Raw genomic sequence first — 11,267 nt, 5'->3', positions numbered from 1 at the left:
AAGAGACTGTCTCCATTGTTTTCTACAACTTCCCCCAAGGCATGGGGAAGTGCTGCATCTAGCACATCAACCACATCAGACCAGAAGTTGGGAGACAGAAGATAAGACAAAACCCCTGCCAGAGGAGAGACAGAGAACTGGAGGCATCTTTGCATCGCCCCCAGGTTTCTCTTCCTGTGTCTGAGAAAGCAGCTAACAAGATTTTTCAAGGTACGTCTTCTGAAGAACTGCAATTCCCACCAGAAAATCTTTACTGCTCACCACAGCTGCTCTGGTGCCTCCTGCTAGAGAAAGAAAATGCAGCTCTCTGTGAATGAGCCTGATATGCCTCTGTTCACAAAACATCTGCAGGGATGCTGCAGGAAGAGCAGCTGGGGCCAAATGGTTTGATTTTTCCCAACCAATGTAGCCAACTGGACCAATGTATTCCTGGAAACATTTGCAGGCCAAATGCCAGGCTACACCAGTGAAACCCAGTGGCCTGCTCTGCAACTCTCCCAAGCCTCTTCTCCCAGGGGCAGGGCAAATGCCAGGGTTACCACATGATGACCTCCAGCAAGCAGTTTCCCAGGTGTAAAAGTTTGATTCAGAGCTGAGCACCTATGTCCAGCTTGCTATAAGCATAGTTCTAGAGACCTTCAGGCAGAGCCCTAATAAAGACCCTAGCCAAGGAGAAGCCCCCCTATTGCCTTTGACTTTCTGCTCATCCAAGGGCTGGGAGGTGCCCAGCAGGAGGCTTTCTGTGGAGCATTTTACCAGCTACCTGGCCAGTGTGAAATTCTCCAGTGTCTCAAGCTGGGCAGATGAGAGATGTAAAACCTGTTACTCCTGAACTGAGTCACTCCTCACAGAAAGGCTGCGGAAAATTTTTGGCCCCAGCTGCTCTCCCTGCAGCATCCTTGCAGATGTTTTGGGAACAGAGGCATATCAGGCTCCTTCAGGCATATCAGGGCACAGGTAGCTTGTCATGCTCCGTTTTCTTTCTCTGTCAGGGAGGTACCTGCACAATACGGAGGAAACCAGTGCACAGCAAATTGGGGGGGGGCCTTTTCCATTCAGATGCCTCCAGCTCCTTCAGGACTTAATTGAACTATAAACTTGGCCTCAGAGTATCCCTTGAAATGCCAAGATCACATTGTCACGTAACCATCTAATAATGCCACATGGCAGGAACAAGAATTTTGCTATAACATAAGGAATCTAAAGCCTAGAAAATCATCCAGAGCATGAGTTCTGCTCTTGGCCCTAGAAGGAAATGACAGACAGCTATCTGGATATTTTTTGTGATAACTAAGTACTAATAATGGTGAGGCATTCCAGGGCTTAAGACAGCCTTTGCTTCTTGGATAACTTCACATTCCCGCGTGCTAGCAACTGGTCTTCAGGCAGATGGACTCAGCTGAACGGTCTGGAGTTTCATGTCACATCTAATCCAGTCTAAATGAGTGCTCCTGCCAGAAGGGCTGGTCCTGCTCTTCTTCCCTGCCACTTCTTGCCTGCTCCTACTGTTTCCTGTGTGTCAGGTCTGACAGCAAGGCAGCTGAAGGGAGCTGAATTCAGCTAAATTCAGCTGGCTGGCTGGGTGGGAAGCAACTCTTTTTTTGGGTCAGTTTGTTTTCCTGTGGACTGCTAAGCTGCAGAGACGTGGCAGTGTGTGGCTTGGGTGCCTGGTAGTCTACAAGAGAGGAAGCACAGGGACAGGGGTGGGAGAGAATGAGACCAGGCTTGACTCAACTGCCTGCTGTTAGGCTGGAGAAGGCACAGTACAAAATTGCACTCCAACTCATGCATCTCCATGGCTTCCATAGCATGGGCAGCCTTTGTAAAAAGCTAATTCTGAAGTGATCCTGTTGCTTGCAGGAGTCCACCAAGCTGTATACACCCATCTCCACCACCTAGTTGCCTCTGTGCTCATAATTGCCTGCAATATACTACAGGTATCTGTTGATCAGACATATATATCTCACATCGGCAGTCGTATCAGCAATGCAGCATGTATCTGAGTGCTGCATTACTTATGGAGGGCTTGTTTTTAAAGCTCAGTTTATTACAATGTTGCAGCTTTCCCTCAGGACCTGGTGGGCTTTGTGAGCCCTGGGATTTCCTTCTTCCTCTTCATTGATTCCTCCCCAGCCCTTGGGATGAGTACTTGTACTGGATGTTGCCTTTCACCTCAATGGGACAGTCTTACACTGCTTCAAGACCTGCAGTACCTCTAGCAAGAGGTTTCTGCCAACAGGCTGTGCAGATTGCAGACAGACATAATATCTGCTCCCTGCTGGTAATTGCCTTTGCTCGTGCTTGCTTTTGCCCAGAGCAGCAGTGATCAGCCCCAGCTAGAAGTGGGATGTGGTGCAGGTATGCTGGTGCTCTCCTGAGAGGCACTTAAAAGCTTGAAGGTGCCTGGGACCTTATAGAGTTGCATGGTCATCACTTTGGGATTAGCAAGGCTTGATCAGTTGGGTAGGAGAGAATAGGGTGCTTTACACCCCTGTGTAGGGTGGGATGTGCCATTTCCTTCCAGGAGTTTTAGATTTTTCAGTGTCTGCTGCTTTCTAGTGCCCACCATTGCTTTTTTCCCAACTCCCACTTTTGGTCTAGAGATACAATTCTGCCAGGTTTAGAAGTCTTTTATGTCTTTTGCAGTGGACTTTCTGGACTTCATAGCTAAGGTGCAGGTCCTCTGCACTCTGAGGAGATCAGTTGCTGGTATACAACATAGCCTGGGTAGATGCAAGCAGACAGACTCAGAGTGATGAAAATACTTCTCAGTCCTTCACCAGTGCTTTCCTTCTCATTACTTAGTTTACATGAGATGTGGTTAGGAGGGCCTGTTATCACCTCTGCAGAATACAAGAAATTTAACAAGTAGTATGGGGATGCTTGCAATTCTAGACACAATCCATGTGCATATCTGTAATATCCCAAAGCTGGATACATTCAAGGACAGGATTTGACATCTCCCTGCATTGGTGATACCTGTCATTTTACCCTGGCTTTCACCCAAGTGAGTATAGCCTAGGGTTGCTCAATAAATGCTTTCTCATTTTTCCAGGACCTTATCATCCAGATGTCACCTCCTAACTCACCTTCATTCAACATGACTCAAGGGGGTTGCTTTGCTGCGGTTCAGCACTGTACATCTATTTTTGTCTTCAGATGTAACCTGGTGCATATAATTCTGTCATTACAAGTATTAGACCAAGGGCTTTACATTAACCCGACAGTGTGTTGTCTCAGGGCTTGTCTTGGCCTGAGATTGTTTTAGCTGTGGTAATGATTGTTTGGTGGTTGGGTGACCGTTGCCTAAATTTTTTTCAGCTTAGCTTGGTGAATACCACTGAGGGTAAAATCTTTTAGAGTGCAGCAAGGGCCAGAGGGAGGCAGAGGGAGCCAAGGGGGCTAACAGCGCTGGCAGGGGCCTCACCAGCCCCATCCACTGCCTCTGAATCAAGGAGCAGGGCAGGCACTGAAGTGGCAGATGTGGTCAGCCCAGAGTCCAGATCATCAAATCTGGACCAGGCAAACTCATGGTGACAGGGCAGCTCTGAGGTCAAGTTGGGAAGTCAGTCTACAGATCAGGGTCCAGATCAACAAGGTCCTAGGCCAGCTGTAGGCAGTGCTGAGACCCAGCACTTCTGCAAGATTGCTGGGCTAGGTGTTGAGGGCCCCAGGCTGAGCTGAAGTGGGGCTCCTGGCCCATGGGCAGAGGCTGTAGGTGGGGGCTTCAGGGGAGGTTGGCCAGGGCCATTGAGGCCTGTTACTGCACTCAGGCCCTGAATAAACCTCTGTCAATACAGTCATTGCATAGTTCCTTATGTTAACTGAAGTTGAGAGAGGTTGTATTGCAAACAGTGGCAACACTTATGTTTTGTTGATGGAGAGCACTACTGTGAAGGTGCAGTGTTCATCCTATGCTGGATTATGTACTTCTTCCTTAGGAGTATTGTGTTGCTGGGCTTGATGCTAGTGTGTGCTCCTTCTGCACTTTACTTGGGAGGGAAATAGATCCAAAAGATTTTACTGCTGGTTGTGAAGTTCTGGGTTTACTCCACTGTTCCTGAGCAAAGAGCTACCCTGTGTGCAAGTGTCAAAGTTTAGCTGGGAACTAATGAAAACAAAACAGACTTTATTAAGAAAAAATATGAAAATAGCCCCAAGCAGGGCTCAGGCAACCATCCTACAACCACCACTAGCCTACCTTTGGTGAAGAAATTGGCATGCCAAAGTGATACCCACTTTCTGCTTAGGGAGAGCTTATGTCCTCCTGGAGTCTTAGGACTGAGAAGGACAAAGGCAGGCTAAACATAAGGGCAGAGAAAAGGGATAGATACTAGGAACTGAATGTATACCCATCTTAATCTTAATTTCAGGATGTTGATATTACTGTAACTGAACTAATGAGAGTGATCTCCTGTATTTTAGTTAGACTGTGAAGACCTTAATTAGACTAACAATAAATTCTGAGCTCTGCATATAATCTGCGTAGGTGGTTCCCTCCCATGTCAGACATAAAAATTTCCTGGGAATCCTTCTGGGCAACATGATCTTTTTCAAAACTGTCTCTGCTGGGTGTCACAAAGACGCAGCTGAAAGCCGGGCTCTGGCCAATTCTTTTTACTTCACTTTTCTGCTCTGCTTACTGTGTACTTATGCTCAAAGCCTTTGTAATGTTCATGCAGAGTAACCTTGAAGTTAGAAGGGGAAAAACCCAGCTCTTTCTTGCCATCACCCATGTCTTGGGATGGGCAAAAATGTGAATGTCCAAAAGCAGACAGAGAGCCATGAGGCTTCAGAAGAACACAACTGTCAGGAGCTCAGTTCTGAATATGGGGAGGAAAACATGCCTACCAGGATGGAAGAGAAAGGATTTGTGATTCTGTGAGGACCAGGCAGAACCCTGTTGAGTTAGCTTTTGTTGGAGACCTTGTGCTAGGCAACAGGGCAGTTTTGGTAGCGGTGCAGCAGCAGCAGAAGCTGCATAGCCTCAGAGGTGCCATGCAGAAGTGCCCATCAGAAGTTTTGGTCTAGTTGTAGGAGGAAACCACACTGTCTCCAACTCTCTGATTCCTTACGTGCACTGGGACTGAACAGGAAGAGGTGGTGAATCTGTTTTATCCTCTGTCAGCACCTTTCTTCTGCATGAGTGGGAATAGCTAAAGACCATGAGGGAAACTTTCAAATTCTATGGTCCAACAGTGATCGTACTGTGTGCTACCATTCAAAGAACATTAACCAGTGGACCTTTCACAGCATTGAATTGCACAGTACTAATTGGTACTAAACAAGTGGAATTTGAGTCCAGTCACTTGTAGCTGGGCAAGAGCAAATCCTAGAGCTGTGGTTACAGTTTCCAGGTGCTCGCCGTTGCTACAAGATTTGTGTCAGCTTCTGTTTTGCAGCCGATCCAGGAGGGAATATTTATTATTTATATATCTGTTCTTAATGGGTCAGTTAACTTACCGTTTGTGATAGTGTTTGGTAAACAGAATCCAACAGACACATTTTTTTGTGTGAATTAGAATTAAAATTGTCTGTATTTGGTCTGACAGCAAGTTTTGGAAATCTGTGATGTTGGTTGCATTAATATCAATGATGGCTCATGGTTTGAACTTTAAGTTCCGGTTAGATGCCAGTCAACATATTAATTAATACAGGTTTTGAAGCCTGCCCCAAAATTGGAAAGGCACAGGTTTTACACATTCTCACTCATTTGTTCCAGAGGACATGGATTGTAACTGATGTTTTATGTGTGCTGTGGAGAGGCAGAGGCAAAAATAATAACAAATCATGAAGTCCTCTAGAAAAATCAGAATGGCTGCTCTTTTAATCCTTTGAAAAGGACTTTCATTTTGTCTAAACAAGTCAACCCAACTGTACTCAATTAAAACTATATCTCTGTTACAAAGCTATTTGCCACTTTGACACCAAGCGTAGCCTTAATTTCCATATTAGACCTCCTGTGGCCACCACATGAGCTCATGTGGCAACCCATTAGAAGCCCTTCCAGTTAGGAACAATGTCAATAATTGAGAACGTTAAGTACTCTCCCAGCACTGTGCTTGTGAAGCAGGTAAAGAAAATGAAGGGCATTGGGCCACTACCCCTTTCAAAACAAGGAATAAAGATGTTTTCCTCTGTGATATGATCTTCTCAGCTGTAGGTCTGTATTGCTCATAATCAGTCAAGAAACTGAACTTCAGAAATAAATGCTCTGGCTTTCATTCTACCATTGCTACAGCAAACCTACGATTTGTTTCTAGGTCCTTTTATATCCATCTCGTATAAGCCCTAATTAATGTTTAATTCCTTACCAAAGTCTTCCATTAGAGATTCACTTTATTTCTGGAAGGCAGAGGGCCATCACAACTAATACATATCATTTGTTTGACAGTTTTATGGTTCAGTTGGAACAATTTGCAGAGCTGTCCATCAGTATCTTCCCCGCAGCTTTGCAGCCTTTCTATTTTAGTCATGAACTGCAGAACAGAGCAGAGTAACAGGCCACTAAGTGATACTTAGAAACTGAAGGAATAAAGTTCAGAAAAGCCACTGGAAATACTTTGCCTAATGATTTATTAATTTGTGTTATTTTGTTTTGCAAAGGCTTAATGCTAGTGCATTAGAAGAGGAGCTGTGCTTCCAAGACATCTCCTCAGCAGTGCAGGGCTTCCAATATTTTTGTGTCATGGGTTTACAGAGTTCTCCCCAAGTAGTATCACTGTCACTTCCCTAAAACTGGGTAGGGGATGACAAACACCTGTGCTGTCTTAGTGTGGGCTTGACTGTGGAAGGCTGGTAAAAGCTTTTTTGCACTCTCTGAGTGTTTGGGCATCATCTGGTAGGCAACAGAAGGAGAGAAGGGAAGAGATGTCAAGAACTTCAGCTGTTGGGCAGGTCCGCAGGTGCATTGCCTTGCAAAGCAGGAACAAGTCTGTTCCCTTACCCCTCCAGGGCTGGACAATCTCTAGCTGTTTGTGAAATGGCTGTGCCTCTCTGTGCTCCCCAAAGGCCTCTTTAGGTACTTGCATACAATTCTCAGGCATATCCCCTCCCCCACGCTACCTGGCTTAGACTCATCACAGACCTTGTCTCTTAACAGATTTACCTGTGGTCACAATTGTACACAAGCCGTAAATAAATGGTGAAAGTGTGTGATAACCTTCCCATTTCAAATGATAGTGCATGATATTCATGCCAGCATTTCACACAGCTTCCCCAGGAAGCCCATCCTTCTTCTAAAAGAGCAATGACCAGTCCTAGGGCAACAGCCTCTTGCCAGCTGCTCCACCATTTTATACAGTGCTCTCTGGAGGCTTTTTATAATGGCAGGAGAGCCTGCTAAAACACAGAGTGCACTCATGAAAAGAAAAGCTTGGGATTTGTACCTCAGACTTGTATTCATGCTTAGCCTGATACAGAATGAGAGAAACAAGACCTGAAAAGTACGTGTGCATAGCGGTACCCAGGCTAAAGCAAGACGGACTTGTAGGGTTGTTTGAAAGATTGTTGCTATGCTTGCCCACAGCTTTCAGTCCAAGGAGAAGGTGTATGTTTTACTTGTGGGTAGATAATTCATGGGAAAACTTCTCAGGCAAGGTTTTCCCATTTGCACAGTGGTGGAGTGGATGTGCTCGAGTTAACAGTACCTATTTTCAAGGAACAGAACTCTTAAAATAATACACATTAAAACTGGCAATTTTTGAAGTTCAAACAATATATTAAAATAGAACACAAGGTCATCTAGCTTCAGGGGTTTGCAGATGCTTCCTAAATAGACATTGTGATTTTTTTGCACAGTTAGACTTTTCAGTTTTACCACTTTCTGAAAATGAACTGGTAAACTCCTTGAACTGGAGCACAGCTGCTTTCCTCCGAAGTCCAAAGCAGCTTTAGCAGCTCAATAGACATGAGTGTTGCACACTCATTTGGGATTTTATGGACATATGTGTCTGTACCATTAAACACTGTGATGCAACCTAATCTGGACAGGACAGGATCATCAGAGGGTTTAGATTAGCACAGTGCATCAGTTTCAAGTATGTCTCGCACTCTTAGGGCCTTCCCAACCTATCAACTTGATTAGAAAAACTTATATGCATGCACACACAAACACATACATCCATATTCCCCATATCAGGGGAGTCAACTCTCTTGTCAATCAGAGGTCGCTGTCTGCAAACATGTCTCCTTAGAGTGATGATATCCTGTATTATCATTTTGCCAAACAGTGGTTTCATTTTTCTTCATGGGGCATATTTTGCTGCTCCCAGATTTCCACGTTACTCCTCACAGTTTCTATCTGACCAAATGGGTGAGAAAGGATGATTTTGGGAGGAAAAAGGGATGCAAAGGAGCAGCACTGGAACCTCTACTTTCCAAACCGTATCCTCTTCTTTGACTTGTATTTTGCAAACTTCAGCCATACTGACAAGAATTTCTTTAGAGTCATTGGAATTTGGGGGTTAAGGGTGGAAGGATGAAACAAACTATAGAAATGATAGAAACAAAATAAAACTCAGTAATATCTTTGATAGCTTTTTATGTGACAAGTAAAAAAGTATTCTGTGGGTACAGGCTACCAAGGCAGTAAAATCTAGAGATGTTTATCAGGCTGGTTTTAAATTTTAATTTTTTCCCCTCCCAAAATTAACCATTTTCTTTTCAAGGGAAATCACTTTGAAAAACACAAATTAGGATACTTGAAAAATTTCTATTGGCTGTAGAGGTGGCCAAAGAAAATGAAGTGTCTTTGCAAAAAATGTGTCTCTTCTTTCCATTTTTGCCTTCTTTCAAACTTTGTCATTGTCTGAATTGCAAGGCTTCTAGCCATCTCTAAACTAGGGGGTCCTGTTGGCTGAGCCAGCGACATTTTAGTTCCAGCAGATGTTAGCTGTCATTGCTGCTCACTCCTCATGGGCCTACTCAGGGAATTTCGCCCTTTGCTCTTCCTTGTCAAGCTGCAGCTCATTGATAATGTAAATATGTTACACAAGCACTGACATGCTCTTGCCTGTCTTGATGCTGACATTTGACATGACACCAACTTGCTGTGAGGCCCAGCGGATCACAGTTGCCACTTCGTGTCACTTATTGCTCTTCATCATCTTTTCCCTTAATGTTTCCATTTGTGGCCCTGGAACTTTACAGCTAAATTTGCACCCCTGAAGCCAAGGGGTGTCCTGCCAATTTATATTTACCTTCTTCACCACTTTTGATTCCAAACTGCTGCATCCTAGTTTTTACTTTCATTATAAATAATCCAGCCACAAGCCAGGAAACATGAAATTGCTACTCTACCCTTAATTGGTTTAGTGGTGGACTTGGTAATATTAGGTTAATGGTTGGACTGGATGATCTTAGAGGTCTTTTCCAAACTAAATGATTCTATGATTCTATGATCTTTTGTAGCATGTATGAATGACAGTTGAAATCTGTCTGTCCTGCTCTGCACATTCCAGCTCAACACATGCTTCATCTTTGATTGTGACTGCATATTTACATTCCTCCTTATACAAGTAATGCAGGCTGATTTAAGATGCTCTTAATAATGTGCTACTGGATGCTCTGCCAAAAAGGAAAATCACAATAGTTAGTTACAGCACTCTGCTGCCCAACTGTATTGCTGATTACTATCATATGTTTTGCACCAATTTTTGCTTCATTAGATATTCATATAGATGAGTCATGAGCTCAAGTACAATATGTGTACAATATTATAGTTACAATGTCTTAAGGCACATTGCACAGAAAACTAACATAGGACCTGCTGCACAGCCTCTGGAGGCCTGCAAAGGCATTGTCATGTGTTCTCCTTAAAGATAAGCAATCTTCTCATCTTTCATGTACGTCTGCCCTAATTATTACGCACCTGAACATCTTCCTTGTTACTGCCTACCTTGCAAATTTTAGGGGGTGTCAGATGGCACAAGCATATAGCAAATGGACAGTCTGTGTCAGTCTCAGAGTCTAGAGAAGATCTAAGAGGCAAAGCATTGTTATCCTGTTGTGCCAGATGAAACAAGGGCAGGAAAAAGGGTGGGATCTGTCTGGCCTAACCTAAGCTACCCAGAAGGCAGAGTTAGCTAGTCCCTGCAGAACAGGCTCTGAGATGTCCCTGTTCTAAGTCAAGCTCTGCAGTAGCAAATCTTCTTTCACTGATAACAGAGAAAGCCTTGAAATGGACACCTCATTTCTGGATAGCTAAAGTTAGATAAAATTAGTCTCCCACTAAGCAGATTATCTACTTCTGCCTGAAGCAAAGATAGGAATATCTCAGCTCTGCCTAAATCTAAGACCACATCACAAGGGCAGTGGCATGGCAACTGATCACAAACATGCCCGTCTAATCCCAAGCCTATGCACAATACTTGAAGCCTGTCCCCTTCAGACATTGCCTTGCTCATAGTTAATAGTCAGTGGCAATACTTGTGTAACTAAAGCAGATGATGTTTTTAATTAATTTTTCCACTTCCTCCCTCTCTCAGTCACAATGCTCATTATGAGGTTGCTGTTACTCTCCTTTCTTCCTTCCAAATGCTCTTTCAGAGCACAACAGAAAAGATGGTTTCTAACCATAATGACATCAGGCTTTCTCCTTACACTTTTTGGCCAGAGGCACAAGAGGTATTGATGGCTTAGCCTGCCCTAGAAACGTCTGAACTCATAAGGTTCAGAAAACCATGCATTAAATGAAGTGTACAGATCTCTGTAGCTGTCAGACAGTCATTTAACAAAAATAAAGTATTGCTACATAAAGAAGAAGGTCAGTCTGCTTTGCTGATAGCCTCCATGCCTCCCTCACTAATATGAAGGTGTCCATGGGAGAGATACACAAGTCCACCAACCTACCAAAAGCAAGATCCTGCCACTTGGCTCTTGTTAACCTGAATGCACCCATTTGTGCTTTCAGTTACAGAGTTACCGTTTTCTTAGTGGGATTGCTCCTCACATAGCAGAGGTTAGATTTTTTTTTCTTTCTTTCTAAATTACCAGAAGATTTGGATCTTAATTTGTCATCTATTTAAATGTGAATGGGCAGCTAGTCTCCTTTGGCAGCCTTGAAGTGCTCTCCTTCCAGATGCAAACTTAGGCCAGCCCCAAAAGGTTAAAAAATCATAACTCAGGCATCCCAGAGTAACACGTTTCGGGACCACTGGAGCTTTGGTCACATACACTGCAGTGTCTTCGTTCTTTGTGCCTCTGCAGATGGTGATTGATTTAAATTCTGTCAGTCCCACAGCTGTCTTTCTCAGTACACTTTGTTT

The sequence above is a fragment of the Pelecanus crispus genome, chromosome Z (assembly GCF_030463565.1).
Source record: "Pelecanus crispus isolate bPelCri1 chromosome Z, bPelCri1.pri, whole genome shotgun sequence".
Lineage (NCBI taxonomy): Eukaryota > Metazoa > Chordata > Aves > Pelecaniformes > Pelecanidae > Pelecanus > Pelecanus crispus.
Note: the sequence above shows the minus strand (reverse complement) of the source record.